Source organism: Gavialis gangeticus, unplaced genomic scaffold (assembly GCF_001723915.1).
Source record: "Gavialis gangeticus isolate Ggan-Ray unplaced genomic scaffold, GavGan_comp1, whole genome shotgun sequence".
In the NCBI taxonomy this organism is placed as follows: Eukaryota; Metazoa; Chordata; order Crocodylia; family Gavialidae; genus Gavialis; species Gavialis gangeticus.
This window is the reverse complement of record NW_017728995.1, coordinates 50,408,412-50,421,113: the sequence shown is the minus strand read 5'-3', so window position 1 is coordinate 50,421,113 and position 12,702 is coordinate 50,408,412. Positions and strand designations below refer to the sequence as shown.

Below are 12,702 nucleotides of genomic sequence, written 5' to 3'. Positions count from 1 at the left end.
CCCCCCCCCCCCCTTTTTGCTCCTTGGAGGTAACAGTGGCGGTGCAGGGGAGGGGAATGGGGTTGGGATGCCGTGGCAGGGCAAGGACACTGGCACTGGCCTCAGCTTGCCCTTCTCCACCTTCTGTGATTGCCACTTGCAGGGCCGGCTGTGGTGGTGGGGAAGGAAGGAGCAGGCCTGTGCACACTCTTGTCCTCCCCCTACTGCCACGGTGGGGAATGGAAGAGCGGTCCCAGACCCCAAGCGGAAGGTGTTGAGCAGGCCCTGGCCCAGCATGGGGGGAGGAGTGGGCCTGGACCCCAAGCAGCAGGAGGTAATGGGAGAGTGGGCCTGAAAGGTGGGGTGGGACATGGGGCTCTGTGCCCGCCCTCCCTCCCCAGTTCTTGACAGGCAATTGCCTAGTTTGTGTATAGTAACTTTGGAAATCTGACGGAACGAATTAGGTGAAAGTATGACCACTATACTTTTGTAACTGCCTTATGTAATTAGGTTTTTTCATTTCTAGATTTCAAGGTTGTTTCCTGCCTGTAACAACTTCTTTTGGATAAGTTGAGAGTGAAGCATCTGGCACCAGCTGTCACACCTATACCTGCCATGATGAAAAGTTGCATAAGGTTCCTTTTTCCTTTACACTTTCACCTTTTATTTTGGTGTAGCTGTTTCAAGATAAGCTGGTCAATTAGTAAGTGCATTCTTGTGGGGATTTCTGTTTTTCACTGAGCAGAAGTTTGATTCTGAAAGTAAGCAGTAGACTAGTATTAGTATGGGGTCAAATCAGAGGTTATATTCTAAGATGAATCAGCCCTGGCAACTGTTAGTTCATTTCCCAAACTCTTAAAAGGCTATGCCACCTCACTCCCACAATTCATTTCTTTCTGCATCTCTGGCATTTGGTTGCTGCTCATTCAAGACCTATATCATGTACAACTATATAGTGGCTGTATTGTATAAATACACTCCTGTAACACTGAAAGCAGTATTTTTGCGTAGAGCAGCAGCTTCTTTTTCCTTAAAGATTTAGCTTCAGTTGACAATTTATTTTGTGTTGTGTATGCCATGTTCAGAACCTGTTTCTAAAGCAGTATCACAAAAACAAGATTGATATGGCTGATTGATACTTCAAGGTGAGCATGTTTGAGACTAATCCTATAGAAAATGGGTCAGACTGACTTGTATTAGATTTTCATGTTTAACAGTGTGAGTGAGAATTTTGGATTGCCAGATTAGTTTAAAAAACTATATCTTAAAAGGCAGTCTTGGTTTGGCATATGGGCTCATATTTGGGAAACTTTCTCACCCTGAGTGATCTGTACGGTGTACAGACGGGTAAAATTGGGTAAGATGTACAATGATGAAATCCCTGTCTCTCTGAAGTCACTGTGGGGGTTTACCATCACCTTCATGGTGGTAGGACTTAACACAGAAATATAAATATAGAATATAGCTCATTTTCTATTAAAGTATTGAATTTGTATTTGTTTTTAAAAGGCAAATGGCAGTTTAAAAGTGATTCCTCCCCCCAAAATTAGCAATTCCCAATTTTGCCTGAAGTTCTTATTTTTATGAAAAATTTTATGTTTTTTGGAAACTCTTATTAAATATAGTATCTAACAAGATTTTGGTTAAAAAATGGGTAACCATTTGATATCTTTTATTTTTAGGGAAATATTTTAAAGCAAGTAATTTTGAAAATTTAAAATAAAAAATGTGTTCCAAGTCCTTCCAACCTTTCAATGAAAATAATTGATAATCTTCTCGAGAATCTTACCAGGGATTGAGGTCAAGCTGATTGGCCTGTAATTCCCAGAATCTACTTTCTGCCCTTTCTTGAAGATGGGTACCATATTGGCCTTCTTCCTGTCTTCAGATACTTCACCTGAGCACAATGAGTTTTTGAATATTTTTGCCAATGGTTGGGCTATGACACCTGCCAGTTCCTTGAGTACCCTAGGGTGTTATCTGTCAGGACCAGCTGACTTGAAGGTGTCCAGCCTCTCAGGCGATCCTTTACTAGATCAACACAGATGTTGGGTATAAATACGCCATCACCCAGCTGTCCTTTGTTTTGCTAGGCAGGGTGGTCCCATTGGACCGATGAAAGGCTGATGCGAAGTACCCACTTAATGGGGTTGTCAGTTGGCCTTTCCCTGGGTGTCAGTTATCAGCTGTCCTGTTTGGTTCAGCAGGGGTCCAATGTTACTCTTGCTTTTTTTCCGACGCCCTACATATTTGAAAAAGGACTTTTTGTTATCCTTGATCTGTGAAGCCAGATGGAGCTCGGGTGGAGCCTTGGCTTTCCTGATCCACTCCCTACAGGTATGGACCAGTGCTGAGTACTGCTCCTTGGTGATAATTCCAGACTTCCATCCTTTATAAGTCTCTCTTTTGAGGTGTAGGAGGTCCTCAGGTTCCCTGCTAAGCCAAGGGGATTGCTGAGCCCTTTTGCTACCCTTCCTCTGAGATGGGAAGGCCATCCCTTGTGCTGTCAGGATTGCTCCCTTGAGGAGCAACCACTCCTCTTGGACTCCTCTTCCAGTCAAGTTCTGGTTCCTTAGGGCCTTGACAATGAGCCTCCTGAGCTTGTCAGTCAGCTTTCCTGAAGTCAAGGACTTATGTACTGCTGACTGACTTGCCAGCTTTGCAATGGATAGTAAAGGTGATCAGCTTGTGGTCACTATCACCCAGCTTTCTACTGATTCTTAGGTCACTGGCTATGTCATTCCCTTTGGCTAGTACCTGGTCCAGCAACGCTTGACCTCTTGTCAGCCCACAGACTTCTTGAGTCAGGTAGAGTTCATCCATGCACATGAGGAAGCTTTGCAACCGATCAGATTTGGCTGAGTACTCATGTGAGATGTCTGGGCAGTTAAAGTCTCCCACGATAACCATGCGATGAGAGCATGCAGCCTCAGCCAGTTCCCTGGTGAATTCCTGGTCCAGCTCTTGTTTCTAGTTAGGAGGTCTGTAATAGACTCCTACCATGACATCCCCTGAGCCGTGTTCCCTACGTATTTTAACCCAGAGAGACTCCAGTCGTCCTTCCTGGGTGCCAGTGTCAATTTTGGAGGGATGTGTAGCTGTCCTTGATATAGAGAGCTACCTCCACCTCCCCTTTTATCTTCATGATCTCGCCTGTACAGGATATAGCCACCTATACCTGTGGCCCAGTCATAGGTGGAGTCCCACCAGGTCTCCATTATCCCTATGAGGTCGTAGTTATTCTTGTTTAGTAGGAGGACCAATTCCTCCTGTTTATTCCCCAAGCTTCTGACATTGGTGTACAGGCAGGCAACTGTCCCATTTGGGGCCCCTGCCTTCCCTACAGATTGTTTCGGGGCTAGGGTAGGGGTGGGTTCCCTTAAGTGCCTTAGCCTGTTGGATTTACAAGGGTTGACCAGTGGGCTTGCAGTGCAAATAATCCCCTGTAACCCCCAGTAGGCTTAGTTTTAAAGCCCGATCGAACAGGTGAGCCTGTTTGGCTGGGAAGAGCCTCCTCCCCAGCAGGGTGAGGTGGAGGCTGTCTATCCCCAGCAGACCACTGCCTCTCTCACCAAAGAGTGGACTGTGATCATGGAAGCCAAAGCCTTCATGATGATGTCAGTACCATAGTCTTTGGTTGACTACCTCAACCCGTCTCTCCCTCCTCCGTCCATGACCCACAACTGGGAGGAGTGAGGAGAACACCACCTGCGCCCCTAAGCCCTGCTCCCAGAGCCCTGTAGTCTCTCATGATACGGCTGGGATTGCTCCGAGCCGTGTCATTTGTGCCCACGTGGATAAGGTGCATAGGGTAATGGTTGGAGGGCTGGGTAGTCTTTGGGATCCTCTCTGCTATGTCCTGGATGTGGGCCCCTGGGAAGTAGTGGACCTCCCGGACTAGGGGGTCAGGACGGCAGATTGCCCCCTCAGGAGGGAGTCTCCCACAATGACCACTCTGCATTTTGTCTTGGGGAGAGTAGGGGTGAGTGGTCTTCTCATGTCTGCAGGAGCTGGCAGCTCTGCAGGCTGTACTGGGGCTGCAAGAGGTTCACCTCTTGCAAAGCTCCAGAGGGGAGGGGACCTTGGTGCGGTGGGCCTTGGGGCCCTTGAGCACCTTGGTCCAACTCCCTGGCTGGACAGTATGGGAGATCCCTGAGTCCTTCCTTGTCCTGGGAGATGACCTTGGTCTACCCTTCACCTTCAGGGGGTGAAGGGCCTGGCAGCAGGAGTCTGTCTTCTGCTCACCATCCCTGATGGCACGCAGTCTCTGGACTGGGGCCTGGAGCTCCTCTATCTGGCACCCCAGAGACTCCAAAGTGCAGCAAACCTCACAAGGGGAGGTGGCCATGCTCCCAGTCCCACGAGCCTGGAAATGTGCCAGGCAGCCCCCGCAGCCAAGAGCCAGAGGCTCCGTCTGCGTGGAGCCTGGAACCATGGTTTCTGTCTGGGTGGAGGCCTCTGAGGCCCCAGAGGGGGAGGCCGCAGACCCCGAGGGGTGCAGCGTGTGCCCATCCGCAGCATGCCACTGGTAGACCTGCTACTGATGGGACTACCTTACCTAGAGTGTACTGGCAGGGCCGTGGGCCCTCCTGCTCACCCTCCTGCGCAAACTCCTGCACTAAACTCCCGTGCCGGCCCCAGAAGCATGCCTGTTTGCGTGTCCTGTTTGCGAGGCTCCGGTCACGTGGCTCCCTGGGGGGCTGGGCAAAGTAGGAGCCGGGTGGGGAGGCGTGACCTTCCTCTGCTCCACTCAGCTGCCTCCCTGCTGGGCTATGTCCCTCCCACCATTGGTCCATGCTTACCTGCAGGCTGGCTGGGGCTCATCAGGGGGTCCCTGGGCTCACAGGGGCGCAATGGGCTTTCACCTGTGCGTTTCGCACCGGAACCCGACTGCGGCTTCTGCTGTTGCTGGGCCCTTTTTAAGCTCCTCTGCCTTTTTTGTTTTTCTAAATAATGCTCACTCTTATACAAATGTTATAGCATTTTATAAACTTATTCTCAGCTCGAAGAAATCCCCATGCAGCCCAGAGCTGGCTGGGAGCTACCCCAGAAGCAGGACAGCTGTTGTCCAGGCCTGGGCTGCACAGGGAAGCCCCACTGGGTATCAGGCTTGTCCCCATGTGCACAGGGCCAGGAGAGTTCCGCAGTGGCAACTATCTCCTAGCCTCGTTCACACCAGGACCTCTCCTGATTGTGTACGGGGCAAGAAGACAGCTGCTGCTGCAGCTGGCAGAGCTTTCCTGCCCCTGTGAGTATGGGGACCAGCCTCATGCTCCCTGCTAGCCCTTGGCCTAACACTCTGGGGGAGCCTGGATCTCCCTGTGGCTGTTGCAGGGGGCCAGAGATGGGTAGGAGCAGCTCTATAGTGGACTTTTACTGTGCAGTAAGCCTTTATTTAACTGCATAATTTAACTTCACAGTAAGCATTTATAGCATCAATAGCATGTGTAGACATGCCCAGAGTTGCCCCCCACTGCACCATGTGCCCATGACCCCCTTGATTCTCTCCATCTCTGCTGCATTCCACACCTCAGACTTATTCTCAGGTCCCTGTGCAGCTGCACTGCTGCGCCCTCTGAGTGGGCTCAGGAAGCATCAGCCTAGATACTTCACCTGGACCAATGGAAACAGCTCTTCAGATGACAGGATTAGGATTCAAACTGACCTTTGATAAATTGGAAGAATAGTCTAAAAGAGAGAGCATGAAATTCAATAAGGACAAGTGGAAAGTACTACATTTAAGAAGGAATGGTCAAATGCATTAACAAGAACGACTGGTAGTACTGCAGAAGACTTGTAAATTGCAAGCCAAGTCTAAGTTAACAGTGTATTGCTGGTGCAAAAGGAAAAAACCCAGTAGCACCCTAGAGATCAATAAGAATATCACAGGCAAGTCGGAAGAAGTGACTCTTCCATACTTGCATGTGCAAATCAAGCCTTCATCTTTAAAGGCAAAATACAAAGTTCTTCTTGACTATGTTGTATACAGATGATTTTCAGTTTTACACTGCAGTTATAATTCCCTGGAAAAAAAATATTTTTATTATCTGAATGCTAGATCCAGTGTTAAAATAGCATAGTCTGTGTCACTGGGTAATACAAGCAAAGTGGTGCTTCTAGAGTACTATTCAGTTCAGTAGCCTGTCAGCTAACATGATTATCTGAGTTAAGTACTCTTTTAAGACAGCCTAAGACCATAAATCTCTTCCACAGATTACCTAGCGTGCCCTTTAACCTATTTAAGGAGTTTTAATTAATCAGCGCCTGTTTCCTATGGCTTTTGGTTTTTTGCTAATTGAAATGTTACAGGTTTTTTTTCTGTTTCTGTCCAGTCCTTTTCACCCACCTTTTGTTTTATCAATTTAGCATGTGAGTTGTTCAGGTTGTTAGGGACTTCTATTAAGTGTTTTGGCACCTAGCATAGTGAGCCTTGATGCTGGCTGGGATTTTCAGACACTGCTATAATACAAATAAAAAATAAAATTGAGAAAACATGTTAATCAGAGTATTTTGACTGTATCAGTATATCCTGGGAGAGCTTTGATAGAAGATTTCTGTCTTAGTTTAACAAATGAAAAGTACTCCTGGAAGATGTAATTTGTCTAATTCTACAAATGAAAGGCAATTAAATGACTTACTCTTTGAGGCGTGAAATCATACATGATTGAATTGTTTTTTTTCCCCCAGAATGTAATGACTAACTTATGGGAAAATAACAGAGATTCCTCAGGTTTTCCGAGGATACGTGAAGATAATGGGATATTACCAAAAGATAGCTAGCATGTCCGGAAATAGACTGCTGTCTCTGTGGTACTCTTTCATACAATTTTATTTAGAAATAAACAGAAATGTTTATATATGAAAAATATAACAGGTACAAAGTACTTATTTTCCTCTGTATTTGTCCAACTAATCATCACTCTGAAACAAGGGCTGCCAATGTCTTAGGCAGGGTACTTTCTCAGGGTGTAGAATGGGGATTTGGAGACCATATGACAAGCACGTGTATTCTTGTTCTGGTCTTATCCATGAATGGACTCCATGTAAAGAGACATCTGTTTTTCAGAGAATAAATACAGACAGTTAATGAAGAAGGAAACTTTTTAGTTTCTACCTCCCTTGGGCTCCTAATTACCTGACTTATGGATATGGGTAACTATTAAAAATGATATTAGAAGCCAGCTGGTAGATCTCTTGAATAAAAAGAAACTATTTAATACAGAAATGGTAGTGGTGGTGATATGTTTTGTTTTTCCATTTATGATGTTTGAAGAGAAATCAGAGTTGATACATTTTTCTTGAATTTCACTTATTGTCATTTATTAACACTGACGGTTTTAGTCTCAACTCCAGACATTCATTTAATAGTCATTTATTATATGTTTTAATAAGAGATGACTATTAAATGAATGTCTGGAGTTGAGACTAAAACCCGTGTTAATCATACGATTTATAATTTGCAGTTCTTGTTACAAAATTATATACATATTGTAAAATATTTTAAACTTTGAAACCATGAACTTTCATTAAAAAGTCCATACAGAATAAGCTGCCTACTGGGTTATATCAGATTGACACTTTTCATTACCTAGAATGACTGAAGAGCAGTACTTGTCAGATACCAGCTTTTGTAACTTTTTTATTACCTAGGTGTGTTTGATGAGAAAACATACCTTGGTTATTCCATCACAGTAGACATTTTTTTTTATAATGTTACTTCTACCTTGCTGAGGGTACAGGAACAAACCATCCTGATGTGCAGGAAGATTAGCAAATGTAGCAGGCGATCAGCTTGGCTAAGCAGAAAACTTTTCAGTGAGATTAAACACAAAAAGGAGTGGAAACTTGGACAAACAACTTGGGAAGAGTATAAGAATATTGCTTGGGCATGCAGGGATGAAGTCAGGAAGTCCAAAGCACAATTGGAGTTCCAGCTTGCAAGTGATGTGAAGGGTCAGGGAAACTAGGGTCCCCATTGAATGGGGGAGGCAACCTAGTGACAGATGATGAGGAAGAGGCTGAAGTACTCAATGCCTTTTTTTTACCTAGGTAAAGGCAAGGTCAGCTCCCAGATTACTGCACCAGGCAGCACAGTTTGGGGATGAGGTGAGCAGCCAATAGGGACAAAAGAACAGGTTAGGGATTATTTAGAAAAGCTGGACACGTAGAAGTCCATGGGGCCAGATGCAATGCATCTGAGGGTGCTGAGGGAGTTGGCTGATGTGATTGCAGCGTGGCTGGCTATTATCTTTGAAAACTTGTGGCGATTAGGGGAGGTCCCAGACTATCTGAAAAGGGCAAACATAGTGCCCATCTTTAAGAAAGGGAAGAAGGAGGATCCAGGGAACTACAGACCAGTTGGCCTTACCTCAGTCCTAGAGGTACACCAATATATCAGTTCGATATCAGATTGGTACCAATTTATAATGAAAATTGGCTGTATCAGAAATTGACCCAATGGGGCTGATTAATTTGGCCAATAAATACTCGCGTATGCATGCAGCCAGTGAGGATTAGAGCCCGGCAGTGTGGAGTGCTGCCCTCCTCTGGTAAGTCTGTGGTGGAAGGGGATGGTAGAGGGAACGGGTGGGGGGAGGGGCAGATCAACCTTCCACCTCAGTGAGGGAGGGGGCAGGGGCAGGCGCTGCCCAGCTGAGATGCTCATCCGGTGGGGGGGTGTAAAGGGAGGGTGGCTCCTGCCACTGCTTGCATCTGGGGAGGGTATGGGTGGGGGGACGACGTCCACCCCTGGATCTGCATGGGGTGGGTGTGCTGGAGCCAGGGCTGAGCTGCCATGCACTGGGAAGAGCTGGGGCTGTGCTGGGAGGGAGCTACAGCCCCCTCTGTAGCCTGCAGGCTGAACCCAGTCCTAGGCAAGAAGAGCCTGGTGCAGCCCCAGTTCCAGCCCACAGTTGCAGCCTGCCCAACCCACCTCATGCAGATCTAGGGGCACATGTCCCCCCTGCCCTCCCGGAGTGCAAGCAGTGGTGGGAGCTGCCCTATCCCACCCTGGCTGGGCAGCACCTGTCCTTGCGTGCTCCCTCATCATGGGGGAGGGGTTGATCTGCCCCCCTATGCCCCTTCCCTCCCCTTCCACCGTAACAGACTAACCAGATGGAGGCAGCTGTCCACGCTGTATCAGAAATCGAATCAGTATCAGCTGATATGCCTCCTTAAAAATCAGATATTGGTATCAGCCCCAAAAATCTCTATTGGTGCACCCCTACTCAGTCCCTGGAAAAATCATGGAGCAGGTCCTCAAAGAATCCATTTCTAAGTACTTGGAGAAGGTGATGATGAGGAACAGTCTGCATGGATTCACTAAGAGCAAGTCATACCTGACCAAGCTGAGTGCCTCCTTTGAGATGATTGGCTCTGTGGATGCAGGGAAAGCATTGTACATAATGTACTTTGACTCTAGCAAGGCTTTTGATACGGTCTCCCACAGCATTCTTGTAAGCAACCTGAGGAATATGGGTGGGATGAATGGTGAATAGAAAGCTGGCTGGATTGTTGGGCTCAGCGGGTAGTACTCGATCGTTCAATGTCTAGCTGGCAGCCAGTATCAAGTGGAGTGTCCCAGAGGTCAGTCCTGGGGCTGGTTTTATTCAGTATCATAGTTTCATAGCTGGTAGGGTCGGAAGGGACCTAAGCAGATCATCAAGTCCAACCCCCTGCCATGGGTAGGAAAGAATGCTGGGGTCAGACGACCCCAGCTAGGTGATTGTCTAGCCTCCTTTTGAAGATCCCCAGGGTAGGGGCGAGCACCACTTCCCTAGGAAGTTGGTTCCAGCTCCTAGCCGCCCTGACTGTGAAGTAATTTCTCCTGATATCTAGCCTGAACCTACTCTCAGTCAGCTTATGGCCATTATTTCTTGTAACTCCTGGTAGTGCTCGGGGGAACAGGGACTCTCCCAATGCCTGCTGGTCCCCCTTAGCAAGTTTGTTGGTAGCCACCAGATCCCCTCTCAGCCTTCTTTTGTGTAGGCTGAACAGGTTCAGGTCCCATAGTCTCTTCTCATAGGACCTACCCTGCTGCCCCCTGATCATGTGGCCCTCCTCTGGACCATCTCTATGCTATCTACATCCCTCCTGAAGTGCGACGCCCAGAACTGGATGCAGTACTCCAACTGCGGCCTGACCAGTGTTGCATAGAGGGGGAGGATCACCTCCTTGGATCTGCTTGTAATGTATTTGTGGATGCATGACAGAGTGCGGTTAGCCTTCCTGACCGCATCCCCACACTGCCTGCCCATGTTCATCTGGGAATCAACAGTGACTCCAAGATCCTTTTCTACCTTTGTGCTGACAAAAAAGGTGTTCCCCAGCCTGTAGATATGCTGCTGTTTTTTCCTCCCCAGGTGTATCACCTTGCACTTGTCAGTGTTGAAACCCATGCTATTCTCATCTGCCCAACACTGTAACCTGTCCAGATCTAGTTGTAGCCTGTCCCTCTCTTTTAGTGTGCTCACTTCTCCCCACATCTTAGTGTCATCTGCGAACTTGAACAAGGTGCTTTTCACCCCCTCATCCAAGTCGCTGATGAAGATATTGAACAGTGAGGGCTCGAGGACCGAGCCCTGGGGGACTCCACTGCCCATCTCCCTCCAGGTCGAAAATGACCTATCTATCACCCTTCTCTGGGTGCAGCCCTCCAGCCAATTTGCGACCCATCTGACTGTGTAGGCGTTGACACCACAGTCGCCTAATTTTTTAATGAGGATTGGGTGAGAGACCGTTTCGAAGGCCTTCCTAAAGTCTAGAAAGACTACGTCCACAGTAACACCTGTGGCCAAGGCTTTTGTGACCTGGTCGTAGAAGGCAACCAGGGTGGTCTGACAGGACCTGCCTCTAATGAACCCATGTTGATTGCCCCTAAGCATAATCTCCCCTGCTGGTCCCTTGCAGATGTGCACCTGGATAATTTTCTCAAAGAGCTTCCCCAGGACCGAGGTAAGACCAAAGGGCCTATAGTTTTCTGGGTCCTCTTTCCTCCCTTTTTTGAAAATGGGGACCACATTGGCCCTTTTCCAATGCTCGGGCACCTCATCAGAGCACTATGAATGCTCGTAAAGCTGTGCCAGGGGTCCTGCAATGACCTCTGCCAGTTCCCTCCGCACTCTGGGGTGGAGATCGTTGGGACCTGCTGATTTGAACGTGTCTGGTCCCTCCAGAAGTTCCCTGACTAGGTCCTCACTAATCCTGGGCCTGGCTGCACCTGTCCTGGGTCTGTCAGGATTCCCAGTGGGGGGGGAGGGGGGATGCCCCTGCCCCTGCCCCTGCTCAGAAAAATGGAAGAAAAGAAACTGTTAAAGAGATTAGCTTTGTCGCCTGGTGCTACCACCAGTTTACCAAGCATGTTCTGCAGAGGCCCCAAGTTACTTGGTATCTTCTTTTTACCCCATATGTATTTAAAAAAGGACTTCTTGTTATCCTTGATCCAGGTAGCTAGTCCTAGTTCCATCTCTGCCTTAGCTTTCCTAACAGCCCCCCTTCAATCTCGAGCAATGGAGGTATAATCCTCCCTGGTGATGACCCGTCCCTTCCATTGGGTGTACGCCTCCTTTTTGTCTTTGAGATGCTTCTGGTGAGCCACGGGGGCTTTTGAGCGCTCTTGCCCCCTTTGATCCATGTGGGGATTGTCAGCCTTTCGGCTTGGAGGATTGTCTCCTTAAGGAATGACCACTCCTCTTGGACTCCCAACTCCCCTCCCGTCTGGGACCTCAGTGCCTCTCTGACTAGTCTCCTTACCTCATTGAAATCCATCCTCCTGAAGTCCAGAGCTGCTGCCTTGCTGTAGACCTTTGACACCCTGCGCTTGGCACTGGATGGTGAATTCCAGTAGGCGATGATTGCTATTGCTCAGGTGGTCAAGCACCCGCAGTCCCCTCATCAGGTCGTCACCTGTGGCCAGGACCAGGTCCAACACTGCATTTCCCTTGGTGGAACTGTGCACCTGCCGGGTTAGATGGAGGTCCCGTAATTCGGTTAGGAACCTATGTGAGTGGTCAGACCTGGCTAACTGCTCTTCCCAGCAGATGTCCGGATAGTTTATGTCACCCATGTTGACCACGTCCCTTGACTTGACTGCCTCCGCGAGCTGCCCAGAGAATTCCCTGGTTAGGTGGCCTGTAGTAGACCCCCACCGTTAGGTCCCTTTCCCCCTGACCCCCTCGTGCTCTGGGTCAGAATACCTCAGTCTGCCCTACCTCAGACCCAGTGCTGTTTGCTGAGGATGTGTATTGCTCTTTGATGTAGAGTGCCACACCCCTACTTTTCCTCCCTGTTCTATCCTGCCTATACAGCCTATAGTCCTTGATGTTTACCACTGGGTCGTGTGTTGGATCCCACCAAGTTTCAGTGAGCCCCACTATGTCTGGGTTTGTGGTGGCTAGCAGGAGGGTAAGTTCCTCCTGCTTGTTCCCCATACTACGAGTATTAGTGTAGACGCATTTAAGGGCTCCTGAGGGCGTATGTGCCTTACCCCCCCAATCCCAGGACTATCTGGGCCCCTGCCTGTTACCTAGGTATTTTGTGCCCCTGTCTCCTTTAGCTTGCCCCCCAGAGCTTGGTAGTCCTTCATCAGGTGATCTGGACTGCTCCTGGCCGCATCATTAGTACCCACATGGATTAGGACCATGGGTAGTAATCAGTGGGCTGGGTGAGGGCTGGGATCATCTCCATCATGTTCTGAATCTGCTCTCTGGGCAGACAGTAAACCTC

At 48.4% G+C, this 12,702-nt stretch overlaps 1 protein-coding gene across 1 annotated transcript in view; it reads left to right on the top strand.

The window, feature by feature from the left end:
* The window catches only part of ACSL3 (acyl-CoA synthetase long-chain family member 3), a 116,450-nt gene that overhangs the window by 7,840 nt on the left and 95,908 nt on the right, over positions 1-12,702 (top strand). The window contains exon 2 of the mRNA XM_019503655.1: positions 506-614. The gene's annotated coding sequence lies outside the window, so the exon portion shown is untranslated. The remainder of the gene's footprint in view (positions 1-505; positions 615-12,702) is intronic.